Below are 21,901 nucleotides of genomic sequence, written 5' to 3'. Positions count from 1 at the left end.
AACTGAGGGTCAGAGTGGATCAGATAACTTCCCCAAGATTACACACAGCTGATTGACTCAAAGCCTGGGGATGCTCTATCCCAAAGCTCTTTCCATTGGCCATGTTTTCCCAAGGTCTGGAATTATTGCAGAGGTCTAAGAACTGCATTATTCCTTCCCGCAAAGCAAGAAGAGCCACATTATTTTATCGATAGGAATACATTCCTACAGTCTTTCAAACTGTAGGCAATCGACTCATCCAAGTCCAACTTTGCAGGGACAAGTCCCGACAGGAGGTTACTGAGAGCTCCACCAGCAAAGAGCCACGGGGCAGTGCGGGAGCCACAAGACTGGGGTCAGCAGGGCTTGTTTCCAGCCCTGGATTTACCCCCGGGGAAGGAAACGGGGTGCTGGGAATGCAGACCCGTAAAAAGGTTTTTATACGTACTCTGTACCATTTGACTCTTGTGCCACGTGTATGTATTAGCGACACTGAAGGCTTAACTAAGTTTTTAAAAAGAGAAAAAAAGGTGACCCTGGACAAGTCATTACTGCTTTAAGACTCTGCTTTTTCTTACACAGCTGGTCTCTCAGGATTGTTGGGAATCACACAAAATTTTACATTTGAAAGTGCTTTGTAAGTTGTAAAATATATGCCCATCCATAACACAGTTTTTAACAAGAAATGCATTCTGTGTAAGAGCAATTAAGATGACTCCCAAGGGTACCCAGGGACCAACCACTGTTGATTCTCCTCTTAGCGTGCCGCAGAGGGCACTGGCTAAGGGCAAGGCTTAAGAGCCGGAGAACCACATTAGCTAGGTGTGTAACCACCAGCTAGTTGCTCAGCCTCTCTGAGCCCCCGTTCCCAACTCGGCATAAGAATACTACTATGTCTCAGGGAGGTCATGAGGCCTAAGTAGCATGATTCATTTGCTTAGCAAAGTCCTAGAACATAGTAAGATGTGATAAATTTTGCTATTAATTAGAATAGCCAAAATACCTTAGCAAAATACCACACCACCCTGGAGGTCACCGGAGTCAAATCTAAATCTAAAGCCTGGGACAAGAAAGAAATCATGGAAGAACTTACTTCACTATCCCCAGAAGTTTCTGGTACATCATCGAATAATTTATGTAAAAATCACTTACTTTCCAATCTGCAAATAACATGGTGCGTAGCAGCAAATGTCAAAAGGGAAAAAATAGCAGGCTCCTACTCCCTAAAAAATGACACACGCAGGGTGACTCGTAAAAGGGCTGTAGCATTGCTGTTTCAGACTCCGTCTCGCCGCAGGCTCGCTAGTCTCAGCGCTGCAAACTTTAAAGCCCCCAGGCAGAGGCTATCAGCAGGGTTCCGCATGCTCACCCCTTTATAAGAATCACCTGGGGCGCTTGTTAAGACTCCAGATTCCCATCCCGACCACAGCATCCCTGAATCTGAACCTCCAGGGGAGAGGCCTGAGAGTGTGTGCCCCAAAGGAGCCTTACGATTCTGCCTTTTTGGGGTGTGCTGCACACAGTGGCCTAACTGATTGCTACAGACCAGTCAGTATTCAGTTTCCACTTTTCCCTCCCTTCCAAACCCCAGCCTCACCATGTGTGAAACCATTCTCTCCTGCTTCTTAAACACACACTAATTAACCCTAATGACAGGAAGACTATTTTCACCTGAAGACTACTGATGGCTTGAATACAAATTTGTTGATTGGAAACAGCTTTTAATTATCCAAGTCAACGTGCAAATCTGGTTTATGATGCCTGTAGGCATTTTGATAATTCGCAACTGATCCAAAAGGATAAAAGGACCCAGCCCCAGTTTTGCTGGGAAGTACTGGTGGCTTCCCCATCCCTTTCTTGGCTCACTTCTGAGCCTCCTTTTGACCTGGTTCCCTCCTGCCTCAGGGATAGGAAATTAAGTTTCTTCACCTCCCACCCCTTCATCATAATAAGCCTTTCCTGTAGATGCTAGAGAATACAGTAAGAATCTTACCTTTGCCTCCCTCCTTGCTGTAGGCATAAGGAGAATAAAGAAAAGCAAGTCTGCCATATTTGAGGAGCTGACAAGTGCCGTTGGCCCAGACCCAATGCCCTGGATGAGACATTAAGAATGACAAGCTCCTTGGGGCACCTGGGTGGCTCAGTCGTTAAGCGTCTGCCTTCGGCTCAGGTCGTGATCCCAGGGTCCTGGGATCGAGTCCCACATCGGGCTCCCTGCTCAGCGGGGAGCCTGCTTCTCCCTCTCCCTCTGCCCCTGCTTGTGTTCCCTCTCTCGCTATGTTTCTCTCTGTCAAATAAATAAATAAAATCTTTAAAAAAAAAAAATGACAAGCTCCAGCAAAGAGGCTGACAAAGTTGCTTGTGCGTCTCTGGGCACTTCTTGTAATACAGACAAGGTCTATCCCGAAACTCACTTAAAATCCCCAGAGTGTCTTATATATTTAAGGCTCCAGGCAGGTGCTATAGGGAATGCCATCCATGTTCACACGAAGTTCCTACACTGCAGAACCTTAAGTCCCACCATGTTGAACAGTTAATCAAAGGGAAGGATAAACAAAAATCTGTTACAGAGGGCTGGAGGAGGGAGAAATCATCTCCCACTAACTAAACTGCAAAACACCTTGGAGAAACTTATCTTGCTCTGGCCCCTCATGTTACCTACAGGAAAGGTGCCTCTCTAAATTCTACTATCTTTAAATGGATTCTCAGAGAGGATGAGACTTGAGTGTCAGCTAAGAACAAGCCTGGGCCTTCATCCCAGGTATTCTACTTCTACATAAGCCAACAAATGTATATGCAACACCTACTGTGTTCTAGGTACTGGGGTACAGGGTGAAAAGGACTGAATCGCTGCCTTCAGAGAGCTTATATTCTCGTGTTAACTTCATTATACCCCCACCGTGGTCGGAACAAAGGCATGGAATCATAAAGATAACCCTGGGAAATATGAATGCCCTCAAAGCCCCAGGTATGTGCAGGATCAGGATGATGGGTTAAAGGGGCAACCAGTGATGAGAAATTTCTTTGTCATGAAGTGATACGGTGTTGTGTTCTGATTGTGGGTCTCCATTTCAGCACTGTCAGCCCAAAATCACAGAACTCAACGACAGAAAATGGTGGGCTAAGTTTCAAGCTCAGGTCTATTGATTTCAAATCCCATTCTCATTCTGACTTGCACAGGGATAAAAAGAAATTATGAAATTAAGAGGCATTTCAAAGAAGTAAAACAAAGATGAGAAATATTTTCAACCATCTTCAGAAACCTGCCCAATGTGTATACAATTTCCAGTATGCTCACGATCTTTTAATACTTTGTCCTCTGAATTTTTTGTCCATTTTTTCTGCCTTGCCATCAAGGTCATAAACCACTCCAGTAAAAGCACAGGCTTTTCTATTTTTTGTATTACTCCCCGAGTACTTCTAGTGTTTCTGCCCACTGCTGTCACTTAAATCATACTGATTGGCAAACAGAAAACTTATCCTTCTCAAAACTTGTATAAAATGACCCCTTGGCAAAGGTAAGAATCAAAAACAGTTTTTAGATATTCATAAACCAATTACACATAGAGTGACATGTTCCAAATTCTCCAAATTTATACCTGACCCAAAACTTCTGATCATTTTTCTACTTTGCAATTATGTAATTTTTTCTACTTTGCTTCATTTTCTTTGTTCTTTAAAATTCGATTCACAAACCAGTTAAACACTGTGTCATGAGTACTATGTTTCAGAAGCAAGCCAGCCATTATGTTCTACAAAATGCATTATTTCAAAATTAAAAGTATAAAAAGTGATAAGGGGCACCTGGGTGGCTCAGTTGGTTGAGCGACCGACTCTTGATTTCAGCTCAGGTCATGATCTCAGGGTCATGAGGTTGAGCCCAGTGTCAGGCTCTGTGCTCAGTGGGGAGTCTGCTGGAGATTCTCTCCCTCTCCCTCTGCCCCTCCCCCTGCACTCAGGGGCACACACGTGCTCTTTTTCTCTATCAATAAATAAATAAATAAAATTTTAAAAATAAAGTATCAAAAGCGATAGCCCTTTGGTGAGTATAGCCAAGTTTCATCTATTTGGTGGAAATATAAATCATGCCTGTGAATCATGAACTTCTTATCATTTTCTTCATATATCAGCTGTAAAAGGATGATTTTTTTCTTTGTACAGACCGCCAGTATGTTTGCATCTCCTGAGTTCTAATGAATCTGCCTCATAAGTGAAGTCACTGTTTATTTTAAGAATGAATTATATCCTACAACAGATAACTTTTTTAAATGTCCCATCCAGAGACTTCCATCATTTGTATTATACATTATATAATGTGAAAAGCTAATGTGTCTAATTAGGTTCCTAGAGTAGACTGGGGATTACACCTACTTGTATTAAGTATCTTAGAGTTTAAATAAAGCTTGGAGTTCTGAGCAGAGGTTAAGATCTGAGCACAAAAAATAACTAGTAAATTCATGACAGATCTGATTAAAGTTCATTTGTAATCATGATGAGTTACCTTTGCAAGATCTCATACTTAAAATTAGAGTTTAATGCAAAACAGTAGCTGCATCACTGGATAATGGTGTGGAATGAAGCACCCAAATCACTTTAACATCTTACATTTTAAACAGTTTCTTACAAGCCATGCTGAGTCTACTCTGGAATCACTTTTTTTCCCTTTGAATATAATTGATCAAAGCTGTGAGAAGGATTGCCTTAATTTGAAGATGGTCCTACCCACAAAGTAATTACAAAATCTCCACATTTCCTGATCACTTCCAAAACATAATCAGTTCCTGAGTCTTTGCAACAGATCAGGAAAGCTACCAAAATACCAAACCTCCTTCCAAATTAGAATGGGAACAAACATAACTACTGGGAAAACAAAAACCAAAAAAACAAAGACCAGGTAATGTTGCTACCACCAAGAACAGTTTGGCTAGAGAAGTTTTTTTCACTCTGAACACAGTTTGATTAATCAGAGTGGCAAGAAAATGTCAGCTCCACGGGGATTTGGGGAATGTGTGCAGTTTTCTGAAAGAAACCACATGGCTAAAAATCAATGCAATTCCTCGCAGCTGAGCCCAGCTAAAGGCCATTGTTCCCACCTCCCTTGCAGGAGTCGCTGCCTGCCTCACCCCCCAGCTCCTTCTCGGGGCCAGGTGCTTCCAATTTTATGCTTAGTTTAAATGGGGGGCTGGGGTTGTTTCCTGCTGACACAGGACCACAAAGGGACTGCTAAGGCTCCATATCAAGACATATTTTTTGTAAGCAATGCATGCTTTCTGGCCAGGTTTCTGCTTGGATCACGGGCTCCTTACTGTCTAGGCCCTTTCTCAGATTCAAACTTTTCAGCTCACCTGCCCTATATTCCACAACTGTTGTTTGTTTAAATCTTCGACCCTTACCTTTCCATCCTTGACCCAGGTTTTGGATTTTTGCCTCCTGTCTGGCTGTGGCAGGAGCCTCCACACTAAACTGCTTAGCTCCAGATCCCGTGGTGTAGCATAACCAGAAGCTCCTAAATACTCATCCAGATCATCTGGATGATTAGAGGCTCCTAATCCCACCCACTGGCTAAATTTTTCCCATCTGTTAAATGGAGATAATAATGCCCATTTTATATATCCTCATGAGGCTTTGTAAGAATAATAGGAGCTAAAGGATAATCTCTTTAAGGGTTAACATGATGATTCTTACACATATAAAATGAACAGGTTTTAAAGATTTTATGGAAGCCATCAAATTAATGAAGGAACCAGTAGGATGTTACAACCATATCAAAGAGCAGACACATTCATAAGCCATCTGGAATGCGAAGATGAATTAATAGACACCAAACCAGCCTCTTCCACCAAGAATATGCATGGTGTCAATGGCGTCCCCATGAGACAAAAATTACTTGCCTTACTAACAGTTTTCCGCAACCCATGTTAATGATAATGAAAGACACAGACCTCTAGAGAATTACAGGACTTGGAAGAACACGGTAGACATCACCTAATGTTCCCCTGAAAAGACACCTCGTAATTTTTTCTTTGCCCATTTCAAAGTTTTTTTACAACTGTGCCTGGCGTATACACAAGTAGATTTGTGCAAAACAGCTTTGTATATTAAAACATTTAATTACTAAAAGTAATTTGTCAGAGACCTACTTTTTTTAGATAAATGATCTAGTACATGATTTTTTAATGTACTCTTTCTGTCATCACCACCAAAAAAAAAAGCTGCTGTAGCATTAAATGAGACCGCGTGTAGGACCTACTGGGTGCTTACCGAATGGCAGCTATGTAAAAGCAAACGTATACATCTGCAAACATATATATAAACCCACACTGGACTACTCAAAAGGTCCAAGATTTTGGCCAGGTCTTTTCTTGTATTAAATTAGAGACATGCTACACAATGCCCGTGTCTACAAGGGACTGAACCATCCAATTCCTTCTGGCCTCCCCTTTATTTCTCCCACCCCTACTATCTTGGTTATCTCTAGGTCTACCAACTGCCTGCCCTGGGCATTGTGGTACAGCTAATGGGTTATACACATGATGACAACAATCTCCTAGGCTAACTAAAATCTTGTCTCCGAGAAAAGGTCTTGGGAATTTCAATCAGGCATCCCAGGTAATTTGAATGACCAGGCAGGTTGAAGAAACAGTAGATTAGGCACCATCCTGGAGCCCGGCAATGAAGAGGGTAGTCCACAGAAGAGCAGAAACCGTAAGAGCTCCTGGCTGAATAAAGCCATACAGACAAACAAAACTGAGATTGGGGTTAAGTGAAATTCTATTCATCTCAGACTCTTGTGAGGGCACAGTCTCAAGGCTGAAGAGGAGAATCACCCCAAAAGTAATGAAAGTCCACAATCATACAGCTCACGTGATGAACTAAAACCACAAAGTGTGGATGTTTTGTAATGTAGTTGAAGCTGAATCAATAAAGTAAACACTGTCCTTTGTAGTGTTTATTCATTTAAAGCATTGTGATATTCAACACCAAAATAAATTTAATTTAAATACTTTATCTTCCCTCTAATAATTTCATCTGACATGACTTTCTTTGTAGAAACCCCACCCCAAAGAACAAATACTTTAATGGGAAGTTGTAGGAGGAATTGGTTAAGTATAAAATCACAACACAGTTTACATACATAAACAGAAGCTTCCCGTTTGGGCAAAAATGTCAGAAGATTCTATTATAAATATAAACATTCATCTTGAGAAGACGATGTTATCACAGTCACTCCCAGAAACCATGTAAAAATTTTAACACATACTGTTTGAGATAAATGCAAGGTGCACTAGGGAAAATCACTGCACACACTGTTTCAGGAATAGACAAAAGCTAGAAGGGCTCAAGAAAACTCTTAGCACCTTTTTAAAGAAAGAGAACATGATGTTAAAAGAGCTCAACATTAGACATTTTTGGAAAGAGATACCATACTAAATGCTTTCTGAAAGCCTATCGTGTGTCCTGAACTTCGGTGCTTACCAAAATTAGAGACTTAAGTTTTGTCATTTGTAGGTGCAATTCCTTGTGGGTGGAGACATACTAGATTTTGTTAACTGCCAGAGCCAACAAAAAGGGATTCCCAGCCCCCTTAGTATGTGTTTTGGTTCTATCTGTATAAACTGTGTGGATTTGGACCATCATTTAGCTTCCTGGAGCCCCACATGCAAGTGGGAGAGAACAGAAAGCCTACATCGTTAGCGTTGTACCAGGGAGCAAATGGGATAATGCATTTGGTAAATGATCAGGCAACTCATAGGCTAGTTACTGTCCATTCAATTACCCTACACAGCTGTGAAATTTACATTATTTGTATAAAAAGGAACTGGGCAGGGCACCTGGGTGGCTCAGTGGGTTAAGCAGCTATCTTTGGCTCCCCATCATGTTCTCAGAGTCCTGGGATCAAGCCTCATGTCAGGCTCTCTGCTCAGTGGACAGTCCACTTCTCCCTCTCCCTCTGTGCTCACTCTGGCTCTCGTACTCTCTCTCAAGTAAATAAATAAAATCTTAAAAAAGGGGGGGGTGTGGAACTGGGCCAGACTGCCTGAGGCTGGAGGTCAAGAAAAGACCAGGCCAAACTGGTCAAGCTATTTCAATGAGACTGCAAAGAAAGGATATTTGAATCTCAAAGAGCAAAGAGGTAAAACATGATGTGAGCTCATCAGGACAGATGGGATTTGTCAGAAGCTCTGACTCTTCAAGACAGTATGAAACAACAAGTCAGCCATGAAAAAACTTGCCATCCTAATGGTATTTTTTCACTTGTAAACCTTTCTTAGTGAAATCAAATACACTCATCATTCTACGCAGAGTGACAGAAAAATTAGAAGGGCTTTCTGAAATGTTAGTTTTTTGACTATACAATAGATGTATTTAATTGACTGGTCTCAGAATACTGTAAAATGAATTCCCTAGAATGATTTCCTCAGTGTTATTGGAACAGTGGAATCAGTAGCAAGTTTAAAGACAGTATCCATCTCAGATGTGTAATATATAACATTATTCTTGATACCCTGATTCTACACATTGGAGTCCCTTTTATTGTGCATTCCATCAGAGAGACATTCTTTGAATTTTGCAGTGACTCATAAAAATGTCAGTAGTGATTATTACAGACCATTGTGATAAAACAGCTCTTTGATATAACATGCTTACCCATAAAGAATTTGAAACAAAAAAGGCATTGTGATAGGAATACATCAGAATCTTTCTAAAGAGGCTGTTAGGAGAGAGATAATCAGCTTTTTCCAAATGCCAAATTAATATTTTCTTCAATAGATTTCCAAAGAAATTATGTCAGTGCCGTAGAAAAGGAATGAGAGACCTACAACAGAGTCCTTAGGAAAAAACTAATATGAAGAAACAAAAAATGTAGATTGGTAGGAGTGCTATTTGTTGTTTTGCTCTTGCATTAAAAAAAAAAAATGCTCATGGGAGAAAATGCAAACTGGACAAAGAGTGAGTCTCTTTTCCACACACTCACGTATATACATTTATATCCGTATCAGGTAATTTTTTCCCCTTGAATATATAGATATTGAAAACCTTTTACATAAAGTTCAAGATAGGCAATTATATTGAAAAAAGAAGTTGCAGGGCACAAATGGTATTTAACTTCTAAATCAGTCGCTCTCAGCTCTAACTGAAAGCTAGAATCACCTATGGACCATTTAAAGTTTACTGATGTTAGAGACCTACCCCAAATCTGATGTCTTCATTTTTTAAAAGCTCCCTCTGTAAGTCTAATGTTGATCCATTGCTGATGTGCTAAGATGATATGCACTGAATCTCTCCAACATGCTTTATAGGATCAATGCACATCATGTGACCATATGCAGAAGTCTTTTCTTTTTGCTAATCCATATTCATTTCAGGAAAGTTAAGAATACAAAGGGGGGGTTCAGAAACACCCACACCCACATGAGTTCTTAATAAATACCACCTGATAAACCAACAAAATAAAAATAGCATATAAACCTAAGAACCTTGGGGAAATCAGATTTTTTCAAAAGATGATATTAAGAGAAAAAACTCTCCTCTATTCAAAGTACTTCTCTATTCAAGTAGAATGTCCTATGGAATTCATGCAAAAGAGCATTTATTGAGCAGCTACTATGTGCTGTGTACTGAGAATAAAGAGAAAGGAAATAGTCCCTGCACCTCAGAAGGTCACTGTGCAGTGCAGTGGTTTACAGAGTGTAATTTTGCCTACTAAACCCTCTCCTCAAATGCAATTTAAATGGAAGCTCAAGATCTAAGCCACTGCTAAGGAGAGCTACTCTGCTTGAGGGGCAAACAAGATGAGAGCCCAGATTCCTGCAGCTCTGCCCTCCAAGAAGCAGCCAGTCACTCCAGACACCATCAGGGAACCCCTAACTATACCAAAGAGCACCACATAATACACTCTAGCCTAGTAAATCAATCAATGGCAATCACATCAAACTCTAGATTAAACTAAAGTCTAGAGCAGTATTCTCCAAGGTGGAGTATATGCAAAATGATCTACAGGGACATAAGAAGAAAATATTAAAACTCTATTTAAATAGCCTCTTCAAAAGACGCTATTTTGTGAATTTTATTATGTAAATAATTTATTGGTAGCATAGTTCATACAATTTATAATTACACCTATTATGTTGAAATGTGTGAAACTGGCATTTGTAAGTACAAATGAATAGAATGTTAGCAGTTTCACAGGGTTCGACCTATATGTATAGTTAGAAATTGTGTGCCATTTCATATGGTCAACCTGTATATCAGCATCGCTCAACCTCAGCGCTATTGGCACTTTAGGCCAGACAATCTCTCTTTTGGGAGGATGTCCTATGCATTTAGTATGTTTAGCAGCATCCTTGGCCTCTACCCACTAAATGTCAGTATACACCCTCTCCCCAGCTGTAACAAAATGTCTTGACATTGTCAATTGTTCCCCAGGGAGGCAAAACCATCCCCTTTTGAAAACCACTCCTATATGAGTGCATGTGTTGATTTTTTACTAATGGAATAAATGACTGAAATAGTGTGAACACCACTGGCCTAGAGAACAGAGACGACTGCCATTAACATTTATAATAATGCCATGATGCTAACCCTGTATCGACATTTTCATGAGTTTCACATGTGAGCCATCTGTTAAAGCTAAGACAGGTTCATCATCGCCATGAATGTTATGATCTATCAACCCACTGATGATAACTCATGATAGCACCATGCTATGTACAGAAGGCATGTGCAAAGACCCATGCACAAGTGAATGGTGACACAGCTGCTCTCCCAAGCTAAACTAGGGATAGACCATAAGGGTGAAAGAAAGCCTATCTGTGAAGCACCAAAAACAACAGTCACAGATAGGCCAGCTAGCATGCAGTCATCAGGCCTGGGTATGCTTTTCCCAAGCAAAGGCTTTCAGAAGGCTCTGAACACCAGATCACAAAATGTTCTCAACTGCCTAGTCATAAACACAATGAGAGTCGCAATCAGGAGCCAAAGGACTGTCTTCCCAGATGTACACAATGGAAGAGGCTGTTAGTCACAGACTGATCTTTCATGCCACCCCCACACATAGATGGAGGTCTAACCAATACGATTTATTTTTGAAAATTAAGATTGATGAAATATAGGCTCGTGCACATACTCCGGGATATGTACGTAGAAAATACAGTCTAACTGAGCTCACTTTTCTCCTATCCAAAGCAAAAATGGTAAAGTTCAAATGTTCACTTATCATGCAGTCTGAAGGCAAATTCATTCTTGAAGAAAAAAACATGCCTTAAAACTTTGATTAAACAGTTTTTGATCACAAATCAGTTCATCTTGGTTCCCAATGGCATATATAAGATAATACAGCAATCAGACATCATCATCATCTGATGAACACCAGCCTTGTTATTTTTTAAACAATTTACAGATATATAAAGACACATGACAGACATTTTTGAAGTACTTATTTAAAAGCCTTAGAATTCATTTTATTTCTCAGGCATTAATATTTTTGGGTATTGAGTGGGAGGAAGTGTGGGAAGGAGGGAATTCTCAAAAGGAACTGAATAAAAGCCAGCATTAAATCGGAGTTGGGATTCCCCCACCCCACCTCCTGCCTCTAAAGGGGAAGGAAACAGAACTTGAGTCACAAGAAAGCTGGCCCCAGGCTCGACCCCTTGGGCAGGCCAATCTTTCCCAGAGTCCTGCCATCCCACCCCGTGCCCCTGACATAGAAGCAGCTCGGTGCCCAGGAGGTGGTCTGGTGGGGAGATCTTCAGAAGCTGGTGACTCTAAAGGATATGTCAGGATCTTCCCATTTGAGTTAGGTCATGAAAGCAAGCTCATAAAGAGCTATAAAAATATTCCTTTGTTCTTTTAAAAAAAGAAAAAGAGTTTTTAGCTTCCAAAGTCCCACTTACTAAAGCAGGATTATGACTGTTCTATGTAAGTGAATAATCAAGAAACAATTATAACTAACGAACTTACTGTAGGCCTGGCACTGTTTTAAGTACTTTATGTGTGTAAATTCTATTAATTCTCATTTAGAAAAAAAAAAAAAACTCTACGAGGTAGATGTGATTTTTATCCCCACTTTGTAGATAAGGAAACCAAGGCACAGGGTTTGACACACACAGGGCATCCGCGCATGACTCCCCGAGCAAGCTTCTCCTTCAATCTTGTGCCTCAGAGGCCTCAACTCACTGGAGAACCAGCCCTGCCCCAGGAGCCCTGGGGCCACACAGAGTGGGAGTGCTGCATCTGGGACTGGATCCCCACGGTCTCGGGCACACCACGGAGCTGAAGATGCTAATGAGGGAAAGAACAGGGTGCCGGCATTAACAAGAAGTGAGCTAACTAGCTTCGCTATTTACCAGCTGCAAACCTTAATTTCTCTGAGCCACATGCTAGTTCTGTGTAGAAACAGGATTAATATCTATTGAAGTGTTGCCTTCTCATGACTGAGTTTGAGAATATGTTAGTGAAAAGGCCTGGCCCCCAAGGTGTACACAATAAATATTACTTTCTACTCTTCATTACCCAGTAAAAGTCTTCATTTAATATTTTAATGGCAATTTTTAAAAATTATATTTTATGCTGATCAGGGGTGCCTGGGTGGCTCAGTTGGTTGAGCGACCTACTCTTGGTTTCGGCTCAGGTCGTGATCTCAGGGCTCTGTGCTCTCTCTCTCCCTCACCCTCTGCACCTCCCCACCCTGCGCTCACACTCGCGCACTCTCTCTCAAATAAATAAATCTTTAAAAAGTTATATTTTATGCTGATCAAAACTAAACCTGTTGTTTACCTAGAATCAATGGGAATATAATTATTGGACAATGCCAAAGTCATCTCTTCAGGAGCTAATAGAGAGTATAAGGCAATCTGCTCAAACAGGAGGTTTTTGGACTTTGGGTGTCTGCTCTCTGGTTTATTTGTGAACTGCATGACTAGAAACCCAATTATGTCCAACAGGAGGAGACTGTTTAAATAGATTATGGGCAGTCACACAATGAATGCTACACGGCCGCACCAGAGAACCAGGAAGTCCTCCATGTCCTGAAAGGAAAGATTCACACAACGTATCAGGTAAGAAAAGCAAGGTACAGAGCAATGAATTCTAGCATTTTAATTAAAAAGGAGGTTCCGTCTGTGTACACTTATATATGTATGTCCATATAAACATAAATATCACTGGAAAGATATGTCATTTACTAGTAATATTAGTTGCTCTGGAGAGGAAAAATCAGTGGCTGTGGACCGAAAGAGAGACACTTCACTATACATCCTTTTATACTTAAAAATTATTTTATTTATGTGAATATACTTCTATTTCAAAAACTAAAAAAAAAAAATTAAAATAAATAAAAGATGTGGAGGAGACTGCTACAACTTACAGTGAGCTCACGTAAGTAAAGTATGACACCTATTTGGGATCTGGATGTCTGTGTTACAGCATTCTAGACTGGTGCTGAGGGCCAAGAACCAGCATCATTTGAATATCAGTCAGAAAAGCAAATTCTAGGTCTCATCCCAGATCTACTGAAGAGGAATCTCTGGGAGTGGGCCCAGGGATCTGGTTAAAGAAGTTCTCCAGGTGATTCTAACGCCCACTCAGAAGCCGGGGGGCCACAGCAGTAATTCACAATCACTTTGCAGACCTTCTGTTTGTTGAAAACAGGCTCCCAGGCCCCAGCTTAGACTGAATTAAAATATCCTGGATGAAACACAAGAATGTGTATTGTTTAACAGCCTGAATCTGAAATGCAGCCAGAGTTTGAGAATCACTTCCTAAAACCGAAGTCTGCTGTGATCAATCCAAATGCTTTCCCGAGATTAATTTGCACACGTCAGACTAAAGAGACCCAGCCCCATGCCTATTTTTCACAGTTAAGTGTATGTATGGAAATAATTCTTGTTGTACAATGGATCCCAAACTTCAGTGCACATCAGAATGACCCGGACAGCTTGTTAAAACACATATTGCACTATCCCAACTGCAGAGGTTTTCGTTCAGCAGAACGGGGGAGAGGGACTGATAATTTGCATGTCTAACAAGTTCCAGGTGATATTGCTACTGATGCTGTTGGTCTGAGCCCCCTCGGAACCACTTCTCTCTCTAGTCCACCGGTTCTCAGCCAGGGTGCCACATGCCCTTTCTAAGCATGCTCCCAAATATGGTCCCTATGTACAATAATTTTTGCACTCAATGAAGATGCAAAATTTGATGGGAATAAGTGTGAGACTGAACTTTGAGTTGAGCAGGGTGTGCTGTGCAATGCTGGGTAGGGAACACTTGGTAATAAGAGGCAGAGCTAAATGTTTATCAGGTACCCTCAGGAGTATCTACGAAAGCCTGGTAAGGGCTACAAACAGGTCTTATCCAGCAGAAAAGTCATAAAATAGAGTATAACATGTAGGAATGTAATGAAATCTTAAGATGTTTCTCCAGCATTTCTTGTATGTGAAACCGATCCTTGAACTTTAAAGGCTGACAACCACTGTTCCCATCAGCAGTCTATCCTGACAAGCTGGCTGCCCAATCTGAACAGGGCTATGCAACGAAATGCAGATGGCGCCAGGCCCTGGGTCATACAGTGGCTTCCAGGTTGCATAAATGATGGAGTGACTAAGATCAATAGAATTTACTAAGACTCACAATTTTAGAGCTGGACTGTATCTGTGCGGTCCAAGAAAATCCCACCATGGTCCAGTTGAGGAATCTATGGAACTGCAGCAGGTGAAGTGTTTGGCCACTCCCCAGGGGTCGGTGAGAGCCCATTTCCCCTCCAGGGTGGGGGCTCCATGCTCTCTACGCTGGGCTCTTCTGCATGGGGTTCTTTTTTTCTCCTTGCCTAATCCACAAAAAACCCTCTCAGACATGTCGATAAGGGCTTTTCAGGAACAAAAGATAAAGTTAGAGCATATTACAGCTTAGAAGCATCGCAGAGGTGGAGTTAAGAAGACATTTCTGGGGGCGCCTGGGTGGTTCAGTTGGTTGGGCGACTGCCATCAGCTTGGGTCGTGATCCTGGAGTCCTGGGATCGAGTCCCGCATCGGGCTCCCTGCTCGGCGGGGAATCTGCTTCTCCCCTTGACTCTACCCCCCTCTTGTGCTCTCTCTCACTCTCTCTCTCAAATAAATAAATAAAATCTCAAAAAAAATTTAAAAAAAGAAGACATTTCTGTGGGTTTGGGGGGAAGTATCTGTGATGTTGGAAAGAGCAGCAAGAGTGGGAGATGAGGGGGAGGACAAAGTGCAATGCAAAATGGAACTCATTTCTGACCCCACTATTTGTAATGCAAGTTATTTTTGTCATGAGCTGGCTAAATTAGGCTTAGAAATGGTTGTTTTATGTTCCAAAGGTAAATTTATAATGTAAAAAAGATTAGCTGGTGGAAGAGAAAAAGAGGAGAGATTGCTCTCGAGTCCCTTTACACTATTCTACTTTATCTAATTGCAAAGACTTAATTAAAAAGCCATTCTACCACCTAAATACCTTCAGACAATATGGTAACACTGGATATATGAAAATATTTAATAAGAAATTAAGGAGTTTTGTTTCTATTATTGTATTTCAAGCCTCATTCAAGTTGGTTTCTTTCCTGCCCTGACACGCCTGAGGTTTTGCCACAAACCTATCACCACGGAAGTGATTCTCAGGAAAGCCATCCTAGAATCTCTAGCTGGTGCTAAGAATCACTACTCCACTATTACCAAAGAGTAACAATTACACTACAGTGCTGATACATATCATTAGAAGAGCAGGAGACATCTGTCGCTCCCCAAAGTCATGAATCCCTCCCGAATATAATTTCCACATGTGTAAGCAACAGAGAATACAGGACAATGTAGGTACAATAGGCAGTAGACCCTGAGTGGATGGATGAACTTGCTCACTAAGTCACTTGCTTCTGCACCCCAGACTTCTAGAACCCTGCACACATCCATGTCTCAGCAAAATTACAGACTACTCTGGATCACTTGGGAAATACTGGGACTGTGCTGTTAAATTTGCAAAGGTCAAAGGTCAACTATACAATAACAAAAGATAAGTGAGTGTTCTAAATTGCAGTAACAAGTCAAAGTCTTTAAGATATATATCTTTTTACTACTTGAAACTGGTTCAAAGAGTCCTATGTATAAATTATAGAAGCACTCAAGAAAAATAATACATCTCATTACAGTACATTAGGGCATTAAATTTACAACAACCTAAATTTCCTCTAGTGTATATACAAAGTTTCCATTTCTCAGAAGCTTATCAGTTCTACCTGAGAGTGTGATTATTAAAAAAATTCTAAATTAGAGCTATCAGTATATGTGAGAAAACTGTAATTAGTCTGGAATCACAGCCATAAGCCAGCTGTAACAGTTAAAATTACGACTCCGTATCTTCAAGTAGGGGGGGAATGCGTGTCTCAGTACTGCAATTGGTGAACTCCAGGCTTGTGACGAAAGTCCCAAGGCTGTAGGATGGAAAAATACTTCCCTAGCCTTTCAGCAAAGAACAAACTCACAGCAGGATCGACCAGTGCCAATCAACCTGCACTGTTAAGCCTCACAGACCCTCAGAACCAAACCCCACTTCCATCACAGCTGGGAAAATAGCCACCCAACCGCTGGAGGCTGGCTGTGCGCACAGTGGCGAGGGCTCTAGGGCTGCAACCCTGAGACATGTTCTCTTTTTTGTCCAATCGCTGAGCATTACCACTAGGATAGGCTGGTGACCTGACACCACTGCATCTGTAGTTTTAAAAACAACAAAACTTTTATTGGGCTCTGATTTTGCAGTTATGTCATCAATCAGTATCAGTGGGCTTTTAGATTTAGCCCAGATATTAAATTAATGTACTATGTGAGCCAAAACCAGACTGGGAAATTCCTTACTTTTCATCCATCTAGTTTCTTAGCAGTAGAAGAAAATAAGGTCATTTGAAATTTCTGATTCGGTGATGTCCAGACAAATTAGTCCTCTCTGAGTACAGGATCCCCTTACTTCAGAAGACTCTGAAAGCCTCTTTATCTGAGGAGACCATCTTTATTTCCCCTTTGAATCATGAGTTGCAAATACTCATTAGCTCTATGTAGTGAAATAATATGACAAGAATGCCTACTGTTATAAGTAAGAAAACTATGTATCCTCCACATTACTTAGCAATAAAGACAAGGAGCCGTGATCTCTTGGCTTAACACTGATCTTACTTCAGGACTGAGTGGGGTCTTCTACTCTAGACCATGCATTCTCAATGGCGTGATATTGTCCCCCACAAAAAAAATACTGGTTCTTGTGGATGAAGGGCAGGGGGTGGGGAGAGGTAAAACAACCTGAGACATTACACGTTATTTATATATTTAAGCACAGATAGAAATATAGTATATAAAGAGTATATGGAGATATGCAGTATATCATATTAAAATTTCATTGAGGGGATTATTTTTAAAAAGTCCAAAGCACTCCTTAGGTGGGAAATAATGCTTGAGAAACAATGCTCTAGATATTGGCAAAGCAACTGCTTGAAGCCTCCAACCAAAACAATCACAATTATTATTCTGGAAATAACAATTCAATGTTTTAAATTCAAGCTTTCAGTGACAATCAATTTTCTTTTTGAGGATAATCACTGTAAATTGCAATAAAGCAGGAAAGAATTCTATATGGTTACAAATATTTTTACAAAATGCTGTGATCTCATTGGAAATGACTAAAAACTACTTCTAACAAGTTGATCATACCATTTTTCAGGAATTCATATTTCTCTTATTAAGCCTATAGTAAAATAGATATAATATCTTCCATCAAAATCCTAACCAAATAATTTTATAATTGTTGATGAAAACTTAACAATCTTATTTCAAAGATGTAACAACTTGCATCCCTTTTGTTAGACTCCAGAAAGCTTGTTTTGCAGAATAATGTACAAATTTCAAAAGCATGCATAACAAATTAACAAGCAGTGTACTGTTACAATGATGTAATAGCAAAAAATGAGACAAATGCCACCTGCAATTCATCCACTTTTCCCCAAAAAATTTCAAATAGAATTCTACAAGCTAAACATAAAAACGCTTTCCTCATTTTTTCTCTTTTTTTTAAATTTAAATTCAATTAATGCATCTGATACTTTCCTCATTTAAAAAAATTAGTAATCCAGTAAATTTCTAAAACATTTCACATTCAAGGAGAGGCATTCTTTTCTAAAAATCCTGAAATAAATGTAAAATAAGTTTATGCATAAAATTTTTTCTGGGATCTTCTCATGTCACTTCAAAAAAGATGAATTTTTAAACAATAAAAAAATGGTCACTTCTGCCATTAAAAGGAAGGGTCAGCAAGAATCTTCCAACCAGTAAACTGTGGGTCAGTTGGTAACAAAGATTTCCACCACTGAATCTGTCTCATCTCTAATGAGAAGTCATGTCTCCTTTCTTCCAGTTCCTTGTTCTTGAAGTAATAGTGCATCCAGGAATTAAAGAGCCAAGAAGACAGGTCTGCTGGCCATAAAAACTTTTAATTTGATTTATGCAAGAATAAATCATGCTCACAAAAGAGACTGGCACTTTTCTAAATTAAAGTAATCCCAATAATTACAATCAAAGTTCTTCAGTTGACTGAAACAAAGCCAGCAGCAGCATTAACCTTAATGTCTGCTTCAGTGAGGGCCAGAAAATGCTATTGTTGACATTAAGCTTCAAAAATAATTATACGGAGAAAATAATGGCACACAAAAATATCATATTGGTGAAAGGGCTTAGAAGAAATGAAAATCTGGGGAAAGGATTTTAAATTCCATAACCAACTAAGTCTGAATTTTGTTTTCATTAGGCAACTATCATTTTGTAGAATGAAAACAGTTATCTTATTTTCTGAAATGGCACTGTTATAGCTATTTAGTTTTTTAATGGTTGATATAAGATTTGGAGAAAAAATTAAAAAGGGATGTGGTAAACATTTCAGCCATTTAGTGTGATGTAAATCTAGTTTTAGATTTTCCATGTATCTTTTGAACATACTATTTTAAGATTATGATACAAAAATGCTTTTAAAGAGAACAATGGAGATCATTTTCAGTTGAGAACCTCAACGTGCTGCATGGGTCTCTCACACACAGAAAACAGAGGAAGTGATGGTGCGGAGTTAACACTTCTACCGCACAGACCACCAGATTCATCAGTCATTCTTCATATACATTGCTGTAGTATATTCATAATACCCCAAGCCACTGAAAAGTTTGCTTTTGAAAATTTCAGAAGAAAATGGAGATTAGTAGATGCTATGGAAATGAAGTGTACTTACAACTTTTTGTATTACGAAAATAGAGTATTGCTCAAGTGGAATAAATATTATTAAGCAGCCTTATTTCAAAGAAATAAAATATTTTGTATTTGATTTTCAAAAATATGATGAAAGTGTCATCATATTAGCCATATGATATAACCTCAAATAAGATCTGAATTTTAAGTCATACTTCCCCCCATCATGGAACAAACAAGGTGACATTTCATTGTCTTTTGTGTCACCATTTCAGTTGTGTACAATGACTAAGATGCCCCTATAATGTGTGATTCATGATGACTCATTCTTATATGGGAATAAAGGGAAAATATATTAGCCTAATGAATAAATTCTAAACTTTTTTTTAAAAATAACAGTAAGGAATCAGAGCACATCAAAAATACTTTTGGTTAAACATCACTTCACTTTGAGCAGGGGAAGTGTGGTCATACTTAATTTTGTGTTATTCTTTAACCATGAGGTCATGGTTCACCAGTCATGATCTCCTATTTGGGTTAGGTCATGTGTCCTTGGATGGTTGTTTTTTAGAAGTAGAGTAGATATTTCAGAATTATGGTTGAAATTGAATAAGGTAAAGAAAAGGAACCAGTGGTAAACAAGAATAACCGGTAAGGGGAAGTTTACTCCATAGAATTCCAAATTAAAACAACTTCTTAAATGCCACTTAAGAAAAGTCTTGTATGCTAGGTGTATCCTGTAGGCTAGGATACAAGATTCTTAATGGCCAGCAGCTCACACTTACGAGTCTGTCAGCAGCTTTTATGCCACCGTACATTATCTTTTGTTTCCTTGGAAGAGGAAACTATTATGCATGTTCATTCCCCATGCCTAAAATCCCCCCATTCTGGCCCCTGGATTGCCTCTGAAAAGTTGACATCTTCATCAGCCTTTTCCTTAATCACTCTGCTTGGCAGTGTATTCAATTATTCGGTTACTCATTTATTTGGTCATTTCTACATGGTCTATCCAGGAAATCCGCTAGACACTGCACCAAATACAAAGAAGGAATGGTCATATACATTTAACATACAATGTAATTCTGCAGTTAGTTTTCTTTTTTTTTAAGATTTTATTTATTTATTTGAGAGAGAGAGAATGAGAGATAGAGAGCACAAGAGGGAAGAGGGTCAGAGGGAGAAGCAGACTCCCTGCTGTGGGACTTGATCCCAAGACTCCAGGATCATGACCTGAGCTGAAGGCAGTTGCTTAACCAACTGAGCCACCCAGGCGCCCCTGCAATTAAGTTTTCAAATGTAACTTTTCCTTCTACATTTAAAACTTCCAAAGGCAGGGACACTTTCCTCCTACACAGAAAGTAGTAAATATACATTTACTGCTGGATGGGACACACACCAATGAACTACCTTTACACTTTCTCAGAAGTGGCATGTTTAAAATTATAATCTCTGTTACAGTCCCTGAAAAAACAATTTCTAATAGAATTATTTGGCATATACATTTCAATTCAGTGTTTATTTTTGGTTTTATACATTTGACTGATTCAAGTTGTATCCATAAAGTTCCTTATACACAGCACACAGTAGTCTGTTGATAGCAAGCAAAGCTAAATGAAGGAGAATGCCAGTATCACAGCATTTTTCTTTGGTAATATGTCTTCAGAGATCCATAAACAAGAGAAGCATAAAATAGGCCATCAATACAAACAAGAAACGGGCGCCTGGGTGGCTCAGTTGGTTAAGCGACTGCCTTCGGCTCAGGTCATGATCCTGGAGTCCCAGGATCGAGTCCCACATCGGGCTCCCTGCTCAGCAGTGAGTCTGCTTCTCCCTCTGACCCTCTTCCCGCTCGTGCTCTCTATCTCTCAGTCTCTCTCAAATAAATAAATAAAATCTTTAAAAAAAAAAAAATACAAACAAGAAACTAACACTCTGCAACTGAAATGTTGCAATTATATTGACACGATATTAAAATACAAATTTATGAAAATACAACTTACAATTAGAAATTTCATGTATATAAAATGATTCCACAGGAATTTTTATTTTAAAAAGATATATAATGCCATTTTTTTTTTTTTGAGAGCGATAACGAGAGAGCACACTGAGGGAGAGAGAGAAGCAGACTCCCCGCTGAGCAGAGAGCCTGATGTGGGGCTCGATCCCAGGACCCTGGGATCATGACCTGAGCTGAAAGCAGACACTTAACCGACTGAGCCCCCCAAGTGCCCCCACTGATTTTTTTTACATGGTTCCTTGCTTTACCTTATTAACAAATAAATAGCACCTTTGAGTCTGAACTAAAAACTCCTTGTTAACTCCACATAATTAATTCTAAAAGCTAGGAATTACTGATGAGATTAACGCTAGTATAGGAATCAGGAGACCTGGGTTCTAAAATAAGATCCCTTATCTACTAGGTGTTCATTTTTGAACAAAGTGTGCAATCCTCCAGCATCTCAATAATGCTACTACCAAATAAAATGATACCTGACTTTCTCATCCGGTCCAAGAAACCATCTAGCAAACCGTATTTAAAACAGGAGGTACGAAATACATAGTTCTTTCAAATAAGAAAAGTAGTCAAGAGAAGCAGAAATGAACAATTTTGCTAGCCACTAAAAATCCCCAAGGCACAGCCTCTGCAAGATATAGGAACATCTTCTAGGTCTCTCCATCTGTGTCTTTATTCAACATAT

The sequence above is a fragment of the Eumetopias jubatus genome, unplaced genomic scaffold (genome assembly GCF_037043125.1).
Source record: "Eumetopias jubatus isolate StellerSeaLion01/CBP00866 unplaced genomic scaffold, mEumJub1_p1.0 scaffold_17, whole genome shotgun sequence".
NCBI lineage: Eukaryota > Metazoa > Chordata > Mammalia > Carnivora > Otariidae > Eumetopias > Eumetopias jubatus.
Note: the sequence above shows the minus strand (reverse complement) of the source record.